The sequence below is a fragment of the Nuphar pumila genome, chromosome 10 (assembly GCF_984573655.1).
Source record: "Nuphar pumila chromosome 10, dmNupPumi1.hap1.1, whole genome shotgun sequence".
Taxonomy (NCBI): domain Eukaryota; kingdom Viridiplantae; phylum Streptophyta; class Magnoliopsida; order Nymphaeales; family Nymphaeaceae; genus Nuphar; species Nuphar pumila.
Window position 1 is genome coordinate 85,549,966 of NC_143258.1, and position 13,297 is coordinate 85,563,262.

The window sequence follows — 13,297 nt, forward strand, 5'->3', positions numbered from 1 at the left end:
AGGGCGTGAAGCTCCTCCTCTATAGCCGTGTGGCACTTGGGTTCAAGGTTAACCTGTTTGAATGTAGTAGGTTTGAGGGTAAGAAGGAAAGAGTTAAAGAAAGTAAGAGATAAAGGGTAGCGGGTAGTGGTCAAGGCACAAGGTTTAAGAAAGTTGGTCATAGAATGGGTGATCATGGGGTAAGTATGATCAGGTAGGCAAGTGACAACAGATTCAGAAAGAGTTGAGGAAGATCGTAAAGGAGAAGAGGAGTGAGGCAGATTGGGAATAGGACTCACAAGGGAAGAAGGGGCAAGTGAAGAAGGAGGAAGGGAAGAGTCAAGGGGAACGACCAACGGTGAGGGGCCAGGGAAAGAGGGTCAGGAGGTGTTAAGACAACAGGAGAGGGAATGCCTAATGCAGGAGGGGAGGAGGAAGAAGAACAAGGAGAGGAAGAGGGGAGTCCAAAGACAAACTCATAAAAGTAAACATGACGAGAAATATAAGTACGAATCTGGGAAGGGTCAAAACAAAGATAGCCTTTATGACGATAAGCATAGCCAAGAAAAATACAGGAGATAGTCTTACGCTGAAATTTAGTGGTACGGTAGGGTGTCAACAAGGGATAACAACGAGCCCCAAAAACATGAAGATTACTATAGTCAGGCGGTTTACAAAAGAGAAGCTCATAGAGGCTCTTGCGATTAAGAACAAGAGTTGGGAGACAATTAATAATATAGATTGCAACGCTAAAAATATCAACCCAAAATGAATCAGACAAGGAGAAAGTATGTAACAACCTAAGGCTGGTTTCAATGACATGCCGATGTTACGCTCAACAAGACTGTTTTGTTTTGGGGTGTGAGGACACAAAAAATGATGAATAATACCATTGTCTTGCAAAAAGGTTTTAAATCACAACTGGTGAACTCTCCTCCATTATCAGTTTGAAAAGTATGAATGGAGAGTTGAAGTTGCTTTTCAATAATATGCTTAAGAGTATGAAAGCATTCAAAAACTTGAGACTTGGTTTGTAAAGGAAAAAGCCATGTAAAATGAGAAAAATCATCCACTATAAGTAGAAAAAAATGAAATCCTTTTCGTGAAGATACTGGAGCTGCCCCCCAGACATCAGTGTGTAGAAGTTCCAGAGGAGACATTATAGAAGGGCAAGATTTACTAAAAAGTAGCTTGTGATCTTTGCCAACAAAACAACTCTCACATTCTTTTATTTTGTTGTGCTTATTAATAGAAATAGAGTGTTTAGAATTTAAGTAAGAAACAATTTTTTTATTTGCATGATCAAGGTATTGATGCCATATATCAAAGGATGTCCCTGTGCCCATATATGCCGCCACCTGCAATTGATCATCAACCTTGATTGGATAAAGTCTTGTGTTGGATTTTGGTTCCCTGAAACGAATCTTGCCTATCTGTCGGTCCTTAACACGAAATTCAAAAAGAGTGAATTCAAAAATACAATTATTATCTTCAGTAAAGTAGCTCACATATAACAGGTTCTTCGTGATAGTAGGAACATGAAGAACATTCTTTAAATCAAAGGAAGAGCCACAATCTTTTAGAATAAGATTAACGATATGTGAGATAGGAAGCATCTTACAATTACCAATCATGATTTGCTTACTCCCTTGATATTGTGATTTATAGAAGAATTGGTGATCATCTATGGTTAGATGTTTGTATCCCCAAGTGTCAGGATACCAAAAATCATCAATATTTTGTTGGAGAGACATAACAAAAAAAGCTTTAAGGATATTCCAACACATCTTGGCCACATGTCCATGTTTTTCACAATATTGACACATAACCACTCCACGACCACCATGCATTTGGGGCATAGGGTTGCTGTTGGACATGTTTGAAGATGAGTTTCTCCCTTGTCCTCTTTCATGGCCTCGATAGAAACCATGACCTTGTCCTCTACCCCTGAAAATAGTGAATGCAGTTTGTTGTTGTTCTTGAGTTTCAGGAGGCTTGGCATGAGTGTTCTTGATTGAGGAGCAGATCATACAAATTTGTGAAGGTTTACATGGCTAAATTGGTGGTAATGAAAGTTACAAAACTTTCATATTCAAGAGCAAGGTCATTTAAGGTTATTTGTACTAGTTTTTTGTCCTCTACATGATAACAGACAACGACAAGAAAGTTAGCTAAAAACTTGATACGATCTAGATATGACATGTCCATACTTTCCTTTTTGATAAAAGTCAGGTCTTTCTTCATAAGCACGAGTCTCAAAGGGGATTGAGACCCATATGCCTTCTCTAGGAGAAGCTAGGCTTCACAGGCAATTTTTTTCTTATGATTTACCCGAGAACAACTTCAAAAACAATTGCTTTAATCCAACTGAGGGCCAACTAGTCAAAATGAATCCAAATAGGATAATTTGGATTTTTTATCTTACCTCCATCTTTGGCAGTGAAGAGATATGATTGGGGACAAGATCCATCAATAAACTTGAGGAGATCCTGGTTAATCATAACAGATTCAACTTGTGAGTTACACAGAAGGTAATTGTCTTAATTTAATTTTATCGAGACTAAGTTGGCGATGGCATTTCATTGGGTCATGGATGATGAGAAGGACGATGAAGCGACCATTGATAACTCGTTGGAGATGGATAGCTCTGATACCATGAAAGAGTTGCAAGGAACTGTAAAGCTCAATTTTCTCTCTCTTGAACATCGAAAGGTTGAATTTATAAATCAAAATGATAATACAAAGAATAGAAAAATGATAATCCAAGAAAACGATAATGCACACGTTAATACAATACACAATATGTGGGTTACCATTTTATGATAATCATTATCATGAAACTGTTGCACTAAGAGGAATCCAAATTATTGTTTTCGATAATTAGAGAACTCTAGAGAATACCAGATTATCATTTTCAATAATCAAAGAACTCAAGATAGTTTGAGACTCTTGAGTTGGAGTCAGACTCTCTGAGTCTAGACTCTTTCGAATGATCGTGTTGGCACTCTTTAGGTCTACCACATTTGCGTGACCTTTATCAACAGATTTGTCCATATTTGTAATAAAAGTCGGGGAGAGGAAGGAAAAACAGGGTTAGAAAAAATTTGTTCTATAAAAGCTGAGTCGTAAGGGGCCAACTTATTTATGATAATTTATCAAATCTTATACTTAGGGATGGCAGTGGGCTGGGGCAGGGGTGAGGGAAAAGGTCTCCACCTCTGCTCTGTCTTAAAATCTTACCCTCCATCCCCGCACATGTTTGGATTTTAACCTCCATCCCCATTTCATGTCCTCCATCCTCAGTCCAAACATGGTGAGGTGAGGCTTGACAATGTTTTCCTTCGATCCATTGCATTCCTAAAGAAGGATTGGGTGCAGGGTGGGGCGACACAGGGAAAGGCGAAGATGGGGAGGGGCGAGAGAAAGCGTAAGTCCATCCCTGCCTCCATATCTGCACGTGTTTTGATTTTAACCTCTATCCTCATTTCATGTCCTCCATCCCCAGTCCAAATGGGGCGAGATGGTGCAAGGCCCCATTTTTTCCTGGTCTACTGCCATCCCTACTTAAACTTGGCAACACCATCACTAGAGGATGGGCATCTGTCCGGGCAGCCCACGGGCCAGGCTTAGGCCTATAAATTAGACCCAAGCTTGGGCCAACATGGGCCGGCCTGTGTATATGTATATATATGTATTATATACATTATATATAACATAATATATATAATATATTAGATATAATACATTATATTACATGTCACAGGTTTACTTTTTCCAATAAGCTAGTGTGGCGCGATGACCCTTCCATACCGCCGCAAGCCTTCTTATTACTCTGTCACGGGCATAGAATGCTTCGCAAACCCTTGACGCACCAAGCTGCCCAAGCTAGCCAGCCTAACAGCCAAAAGCCGCGTACCAACACCTTTTCATGTGCTGAATCATTTTTATTGGCCATGCACACCACCTCGTGCGCAGCTGCCTAGTGAAAGCTGATCAAGCACATTTCTAAATGCGTCTTCTATGTAGTCCATGCCACTTAATGCATAGTCATCCATACCAACTATCACTTCTGAAAGAGGCACAAACTTTGCCTTAGCCTTGAGTGCCATGGACCGTATTATGACTCCATGCACACGACATATCAAAACCTCACCACCGAAGGAGCAAGACCTTGCAGCCTTCAGTCTGAAGACTAGTTGATGATTGAACACCATAGCGAAGAGCACCACCCAAACTCATTCGTCGGTGCCTAGGCATTCACTCGCCTAGCCCTGAGTCACCTTACTCGGTTGGAACCACCTAAGGTGATTCATAGGGGAATTAACCCTAACCCACATGCACTCCCGTGCGTCCAACCGCTATGCGTGGGACAATTCTTGCAAGCCGAGAGGTCCTTAACCAAATCTCCAAAGGCAACATCCTTTGATCTACTGACACTGCTTAACCAAATACCGCTCTACGTCTGTGCCACCACACATCGGTGCATTAACGACGATATCGATGCCTATCCCATGCCATGCTACCATCGCACATCACCGATCAAGCGAACATATGCCGCACGTTTCTACACTCGATGCATTTTCACTCAGTACAGCTCCGCACTGCAGATGCCCCATTTCGAAAGATCGACCGAGACATTCTCCCTCACCCAAAACCATTGTCATCCTCGATAATGTTGGTGTAGGTAAGAACACAGTCTTCACTGATATGCCAGTTTCTCTTTGTACTTATCTTTGGTTTACTCTTTTCTTTAGCCTACTCACATATTCTAGTTGACATCCACCATCGTCATAACCTTTAACGCATCAGCAGTCACTTAAACAACGGTCTTCTGCTTTATCAATATTGAGCATTCTCTGCTCGTGAGAACTCAATGCAGTCTCAAACATAAATGAGTCATCCCCGCCCACATAAAAAACTTGTAGTCTTGATGCTCATGGTTGGGGTGCCTTTCAACCCTAACAAGGGCAATTACAAGTCCTTTGTGATCCTCCCAGAGAAAGACGACCACTAATGCGTGTCACAGGGGTATCAATATTCTTAAGCACCAACTTGCGATTTTTAATGGTCCAAACTAGTCCTCAAGTGAGGGACACCTGCTTACGTATCACCCCAATGCAGTCCTTCAAAGTGTCTTCCTGTGCACTCATCCTCACAAAGGCACTTTGCCCCAATGTTGAACTCCACTCCCGAAGCCAGCACATTGTACTATCTCTCAGAGTCAGTCAAACATTCTCGTAGAAACCAACGAGCCACGAACAACAACTTTTTCTACACACACAATCCATTAAAGATCTGCCAACTCAAGGGACCAAAATAATGAGAACTCTGCTCAACATGGGCACTCCGCTAACCTACAATCTAAGGAGAGAATCAAGAAATTTAGTTGAGTCTCCCATACCTAAAGGTATAATTTCATCCAGCCGAATCTAACATGCATTATCTGCATGCATAAGACAAATGTCACTTTCCACATGTGAGCCTAACACATAACTGGTAGCAATATTTGGTTTATCTATGTTCTCTTAGCCATCTGAACAACAACCTTATACTTCTTTTTATCATCAACAAAATTTCTCATACCATCCTGCAAACATTCTACTTCTGTGCTTGGTCAACCACACTTGATCAGCTACGCAAAATTATGTAACCAAGATAAACCATCATTGTCCTCTTCAGTGTCACACACAGTGAAGAACAAGGTTTCTGTGAATCTTTCTGCTCTGATGCCAATTTATCAAGGGCTTATTTTTCCAATAAGCCAGTGCGGTGCGACGATCCTTCCTTACTACCGCAAGCCTTCTTATCGCTTTGTCACAAACATAGAATTCTTCATAAATCTGCAGTGTGCCAAGTTGGCCAGCCTAACGGCCAAAGGCCGCATACCAACACCTTTCCATGTGTTGAATCATTTTCATTGGCCCTGCGCACCACCTCGTGCGTAACTGCCTAGCGGAAGCTGATCAAACACATTTTCAAATGCGTCTTCTATGTAGTCCATGACGCTTAGTGCATAGTCGTCCCATACCAACTATCACTTCCGAAAGAGGCTCAAACTTTGTCTTAACCTTTCGTACCATGGAGCATATTACGACTCCATGTGCACGATATATCAAAATCTCGCCACCAAATGAACAATACCTTGCGACCCCCAGTCCGAAGATCAGTTGATGAAAGAACATCATAGCGAAGCACACCACCCAGACTCATTCATCGGTGCGTAGGCATTCACTCTCCTAGTCTCGAGTCACCATACTGGGTTGGAACCACCTAAGGTGATTCCTGGGAGAATTAGCCCTAACCCACACGTAACCCCGTGGGTCCAACCGCTATACGTGAGACAATTCTTGCAAGTCGAGAGGTCCTTAACCAAATCTCCAAAGGCAATATCCTCTGATCCACTGACACTGCTTAACCAAATAACGCTCTACGTCTGTGCCACCACACAACGATGCATTGATGACGATACTGATGCCTATCGTGTGTCATGCTACCACCGCATATCGCCGATCAAGTAAACGCATGCCGCACGTTCCTGCACTCGATGCATTTTCCACTCAGTAGAGCTCCACAGTGCACATTCCCCATTCTGAAAGACCGGCCTGAAATAATATAATATATAATATAGTATATAGTAGACCCGACTCGATTAATCCCACTGGCCTAATGCCATCCGTAGGCTAGGGTTTTCCCAACAGGTAGACCCGATTCGGACAAATGGCCCGACCCATCATGATGGGCCGGGCTAACTTGGCCAACGGCCTGGTTGGGGCAATGATGGGCCGGGCCAACTCGATCAATGGCCCAGTCAACCCAACCCGATGCCAACCCCTAGCCATCACCCAACTGGGTTGTCCATACTTGATAATTCTCCAGATAAACACCGATGAGTTGTAGATGGCTTGGGTCCGGCATCATTTATGGTTAAGGTTAGCAACTCTCTTTGACTTTCTCAAACTTGCACATTAAGTGGCACATGGCGTGGGTCATGTGTTATTTATGATAAAGGTTAACCACTCTCCTACTTATCAAACTTACCTATCATCTGACTATATTTTTTATACATGAGTGTGGGAGAGCATGCCTAGCAGTTGACTCGTTCAAACTACTTAGAAAGAGTGGCTGAGATGGAAAGATGATAAATGATATTTAATTTATCACCGTTCGTTGCTGTTGAGTGGCGAACCATCAAAACCTTCCATTACTATGATCTGGACCCGGCCTACGTAAACCGGACCTTGAGCTGGGTCTGTGGTACACCATATTTGGAGGGAGTTGTTAGGTCATGGCAAAGCAATTCATTGCCCACACATAAAAAAAAAATTCATTTGAAGAGTATTAATCATGAAAACTACTTCTGAATAAATCAGTTTCTTAGGCAAACTCTCAATGTCTTAAAATATTTTATTATTTTAGTTGACTCTAAAATATTCATTTTTTGTGTGGATGAGATTTTGGTGGGATATCCAACCGAATCTGAATCCACTTAGTCCGATTCAATAGAACATATAAAATCTGATTAACGATCTGAATTCAATGCATAAGATTTATCAATTGAGAAAGTTGGCTACAAATTTGGCAGTATAATTTTCCGTTTTAACTGTGAGTTTGCATCTAGAATCTAAAAACCAGTTACATGGATCAATTCAGTAAAAATAACTACATCTTGATCCAATCTGAATAATCTAAATCCTTCTAAAGCAGAGGGGCACAGTACCAAAGCTGCTTTGAATGGAGTAACGTGTCGGCCACTCTCAGCCAAGCATCAAAACCCAAGTCAGAAATGTCGGAGGGTAGATAAATAACTATGGGACTAAGCCAAAGCATTAATTTTTTCTATGCGTCCGACTCAGGCTTGAAAGGAATGGCGGTTGAATAGGTCAATTTGTATTTTTAATTCAAAAAATCATAGAAAAGACAGTTTTAAAAATACAAAAAAGAATAAAAGAAGAGGCTGATCGGGGTGCTTTTTTTTAGTGGGGCTAGGCTTCCATTCACTTGGATTTAATGCCCCAAGATCATCCAAGCACTACCTAATGTTATCTATGGTTTTTATGACCACAGAATATGTGAGGCTGATTCCTGATTAGCCCTACACAAATAGCATATACTTGCAAAGTGTTGTTTGTTGGATTTTAAATTCATCGAAAAACTAAAAGGATTGTCAAACATATCCACGCTAAATCGTTGAAAGCAATATCGAAACCAAATCATAATGCGGAAGCATGAATCCATTGTTGCTCCGACAAATTTTTACCAGGTATTATCTTTCAAAACCTATATATATATATATGTAGCCCCTGCCTTTATCTAAACCTTATGAAAGAGGGACTAATTTCTCTTGTTAATGATGAGGAGTCTGAAGAGAAGAGCACTATATAAGATTTGGGGATCATAACTTAATTGTAACCACTCGAGAGTCTTTTCAATTCAGCTCATCATAGAATTGAAAGTTGACATAAAATGAAATAAGAAGTCTCTTCACATAATAATACCACACCAAACGATATATCACATGGCCCAACTGAATTAGATCACATAAAGAGGGCCTAAACCATATATAGCATATAACGTGTGACTAATCATATATAGGCCCACACGATTTTTCTCAACAATCTCACACTTGAGCCACATATGTAACCTTATAATCACACATTATATTATAACCTTATGAACTTAAAAATACTATCTTATCAATTGATATATCTACCAATTCAGTCCATTGATCATGTCAACATAGAACCAAAATGGTCTTCATTACAAATAACATAATTATACTCATCAATGATCACGTATATTGACATAACCAAATGACATGGATCAAGTATGAATATAAAGCATGAAAATTATATGTAATGTGATCCAAACATGCATATTTTCAACTGGTTCTACCTTAAACTTTAGTGAGATCACAACATATGAGTACAAAATTAAACTGAAACTTTAACTTTATACTAAAGTGTTAAAATAAACTTTATTATATCATAAAACATTCAAATACAAACTCCCACCAAACCTGCACATCATAAAATGATAAAATACCCATTCAAGCAGTATGATTGTGAAAGACCTTGGGTGGCAAACCTTTGGTAAGTGAATCTGCAATCATGGAGTTTGTGCCAATATATTCTATCTATATCTGACCATTCTGCTTTCTTTTTTTTAACAAGGAACTTAATGTCAATATGTTTTGACTTTGATAAGCTCCTGTTATTGGAATATAGAACTACCGAATTATTGTCATAAAATAACTTTAACGATCTCTCAACATTATCCAAAATTCACAGCCTTGTGACAAAATTATTTAACCATATTCCATGATTGGATGCCTCATAACAAGCTACGAATTTTTCTGTCATGATGGAAGAAGCAATGAGTGTCTACTTGGCAATCCCTAGGAAATAGCTCTTGCGGCCAACAGAAAATTATAGTCTGACGTGGATCTGTAACTTTCTTGGCATCCATCAAAGTCAAAATCAGAATACTCAATTAACTCTAATTGATCTGACTTCCTGTATATGAGCATGCAACCTTTTGTTCTCTACAAATATCGCCTAATTCATTTGGTTGATTTCCAATTATCCATACCTAGGTTACTAAAATATCTGCCTAACATCCAAAAAATATACGTTAAATCTGGACGCGTACACACTTGAGTATACATAAGACTCCTCATAGCAGATGCATAGAGAATCTATTTCAAATCCATAATTTCAGACTAGTGTTTGGGGCACTGAGCGAGACTAAACTTGTCTTCTTTAGCAAGAGGAGTATCACTCGGTTCGCAATCTTTCATGCTAAATCTATCCAGAATCCTTTCGATATAGTTCTTTTGCAATAATTCAAGAATACTCCGAGAACGGTTTCAATGTGTTTGGATTCTTAATACAAAAGATGCATCACCAAGATCTTTCATTTCAAATTTTTTTGTCAGAAATCTTTTACTTTTGTGCAATATGCCTACATCACTATTGGCAATCAATATGAAATCAATATATAAAATCAGAAAAATATATTTACTCTCACTAAACTTATTGTATTTGTATTCATCACCCATATTCATCTCAAAACTAAATAAGAGGACAACTTGATGAAATTTATGATATCATTGACGGAAAGTCTGCTTAAGTCAATAGATAGATTTCTTTAATTTGCAAACCCTTTCTTCACATCACTTGAGACAAAATATTCTGGTTGGATCATATATATTCTCTCATCAATGTCACCATTAAGGAATGCAATCTTTACATTTATTTGATGCAACTACAAATCATAATGAATCACAAGTGCCATCATAATCGTAAAAAAATCTTTCGTAGAAACTGGAGAGAAAGTCTACGATCTTCCTTTTGAATAAACCTTTTTACAATAAGACTAGTCTTATATCTTTTCACATTACCTTCTAAATCTCTTTTGATTTTAAATATTCATTTGCAACCAAACTGAGTCCAAGTTTAGTACCACCTGGATCCGAACTAAACCTGACCCTTTGACACCCTTAATCTATAAGAATCGGTCTGCTTAACAAAATGTATAAATAGATGAGATTCTTCTCATTGGCCACAACAAGCGTCAGATCAGTGACATATACTAAAAAAATAAGTTGTTGGCTTCTTATTTTAAATCTTTGGATTCGCCTGCCATTAAATTTTGGTGACCCATTATTTATTCAAGTCGTGCCTGCCTTGGCATCAATGAGAATTCTAAAAGACCAACCTTTTGCTAGCAATTCTAAAAGATACCCTAAGTTTTTCTGAATTTCATGGTACACGATGACGTTTTTATGACACTTGTCAAATAATACTACTCATCATTGCCCTCAACCAGTTCACACTGCAGAGTTAGATATTTTAAAATAGTGGAAATAACCTTCAAATTCTTTGTTGCTTAATGGGCTTACATCTATCTATTTTTTTGCTGAAGTATTTGTAGGTGATCGTGTGCAAATAATCACGTCTTTTCGAGTTAGTAAACCAATGACTTGTAAGCAAACTGGTATGGAGATGGCCTTGGGGCCTCCCCACCGTACCACTGTGATGTGTGATCATTGAAAATAATCACCATGGTGATGCTCAATATTACCTGATTCCCATAAGCTCCTACAACCTGGTTCAGAAAAACTCCAACGGGACCTGTTTCCTCATGCAAAATAGCTAGGTATTCGTTGTAAGGTAAACTCTCAAGATATGTTTGGTTTGATCACTTGAGATTCACTTGCTAATAGACTTTATTGAACACTATCCCAAAAGCAATCAGACATAAAAAAAAAAAAATTGCAGAGAGCATCAAAACCCAACTCATAAAAAGTGAGTTGACATATAACCTCAGAAGTGAGATTTAGAAAGTGAATCTCATTTGTGTGAGGTTCATTTTGTCATAAGGTTTCACCAAATTTTAAATTTGTGCATTTTTGAAAGTGAATATCTTTTGAACAATATTTTCACTTTTCAAAAACACAATCAAACCAACAGTATCTTAATGTCAAAATACTAGATTTGTTGCAGTGGATGCTTAAAAATTGCTTAAATTTTTTTTTCTGGTGACTTGTCATTTCACTAAAGTCTTTGGTGCAGATCAAACTCCCACCAAGTTTTTTGCACTGTTTATAATTGAATGTGGTAGTCAGCAAGATTTGTGATCCATAAAATATTTATATTTCAGTGGATGTGCTTTTGGTGGGATATCCAACTGAATCCGTGTCGTGAATCCATTTAGTCCAATTTGCTAGAACATACAAAATGTGATTAACAATCCTATTCCCTCTGAATTTGAATCTAACCTAATCCACAAATAACCTGAATCTGCTGAATACATATAAGATTTATCAATTTAGCTAGTTGGATCTCGATTTGGCATTATAATTTTAATTTCGTTTTAACTCTCTGACTTGGAATCTAGAATCCTAAGCCTTTTTTTTTTTTTGACAGAGAAAGCAGGGTTAGGCACACCCCTAGCAGTTATACAACCATACCAATGGGAATCGATCGAATTCAGTAAAAATTTAAATACCTACGCCTTAATCAAATCTGACCGGTCTAAATCACTAAATCTAAACCAGAACTGCTTAATATATAACCAAGTCATCTTCTCGGCCACTCATTGCTGTATCGTATGAATGGGGTCAAGTGTGGGTCATGCCTACTCTCAGGCTCAGCCAAAGCATCAAAATCAAGTTTGAGAAAAGTCAGAGGGTGAAATAACTTGTCATAAATAGTTGTGGGCCTAAGCCAAACCACTAACTTGTCGGTGCATAGTTGGAGCATTAATTTTATTTGCTTTCAATTCAGGCTCGAATGGAATGGGGTCCGAAGTCTAAGCAACGACATAAAATTCGAACATTTAAAAATTTAACGATAAAAATTATTGTCTAGGAATTTTCACCTTAAATGATATTTTCAACTAAATAAACCCTAATGAAGTCGTCCATAGGAACCTCTATACTTGAAAAATGTACGTTAAACGATGTGATTCTTCTCGTTGGCATCCCTAATGAAGTCATCAGCACGTCCGAAAGAATATGTCTAGCCACTATACTGCTGGTTGATGCAGTTTCTCTAAAAATTCAAGCGTTACTCTCTCTTTCCAAATGAACCACCAAGCCGTTAACAAAACAAGCACTTCCTTACCATCGCATACAGATCACCATCACTTTCCCAGCAGTGTTGTATTTTGTGCACTGGGCATGCGAATGCCTAGGACGCCACGCTGCATAGGTTTTGCCTGCATCTAGACCAGCACTTCAGGGCCCATTTAGAGCTCGGCCTGTCGGGCTTTAATTGCGACCCGGCCTGGTTCTTAACAAGTTCGAGTTTGAAAAGCAGCCCATGACCCTGCTCATAGGCCCATCGGCCTAATGTGAAGCGGGCCAGGCACCCGGGCCAAACCTAACTAATTAGTATAATAATAAATAATTAACAAGTTATCGTGTACTCAACTAATTATTTTTTTAGTTTTCATAAAATTAATGCAACTATTTAGGTTAATAATAATAGTTATCAAGTTACTATACAATTAATTAATTTTTTAACTTTTATATTATTAATAATTAATAAATAGGCCAATACGCTGACTCAGACCCAGCCCACGTATATATAATGGCCCAGGTTTTGGCCCGATAGCTAACGGGCTCAGACCTAAAACCTTGACCCAAATCCGGCCCATGGCACGCTGGGTTGGCTTGGCCCATCGAGCCACCCGCCCCGTTGCCCATCCTTACTAGAGGGTGGCCTCGCGCATCATACGAGCCACTCCATAGAAAGTTACAAACTTTCTTAGTGATCTCTCTCTCAACCTTAGCAAGGATATTGTACAGTGACAA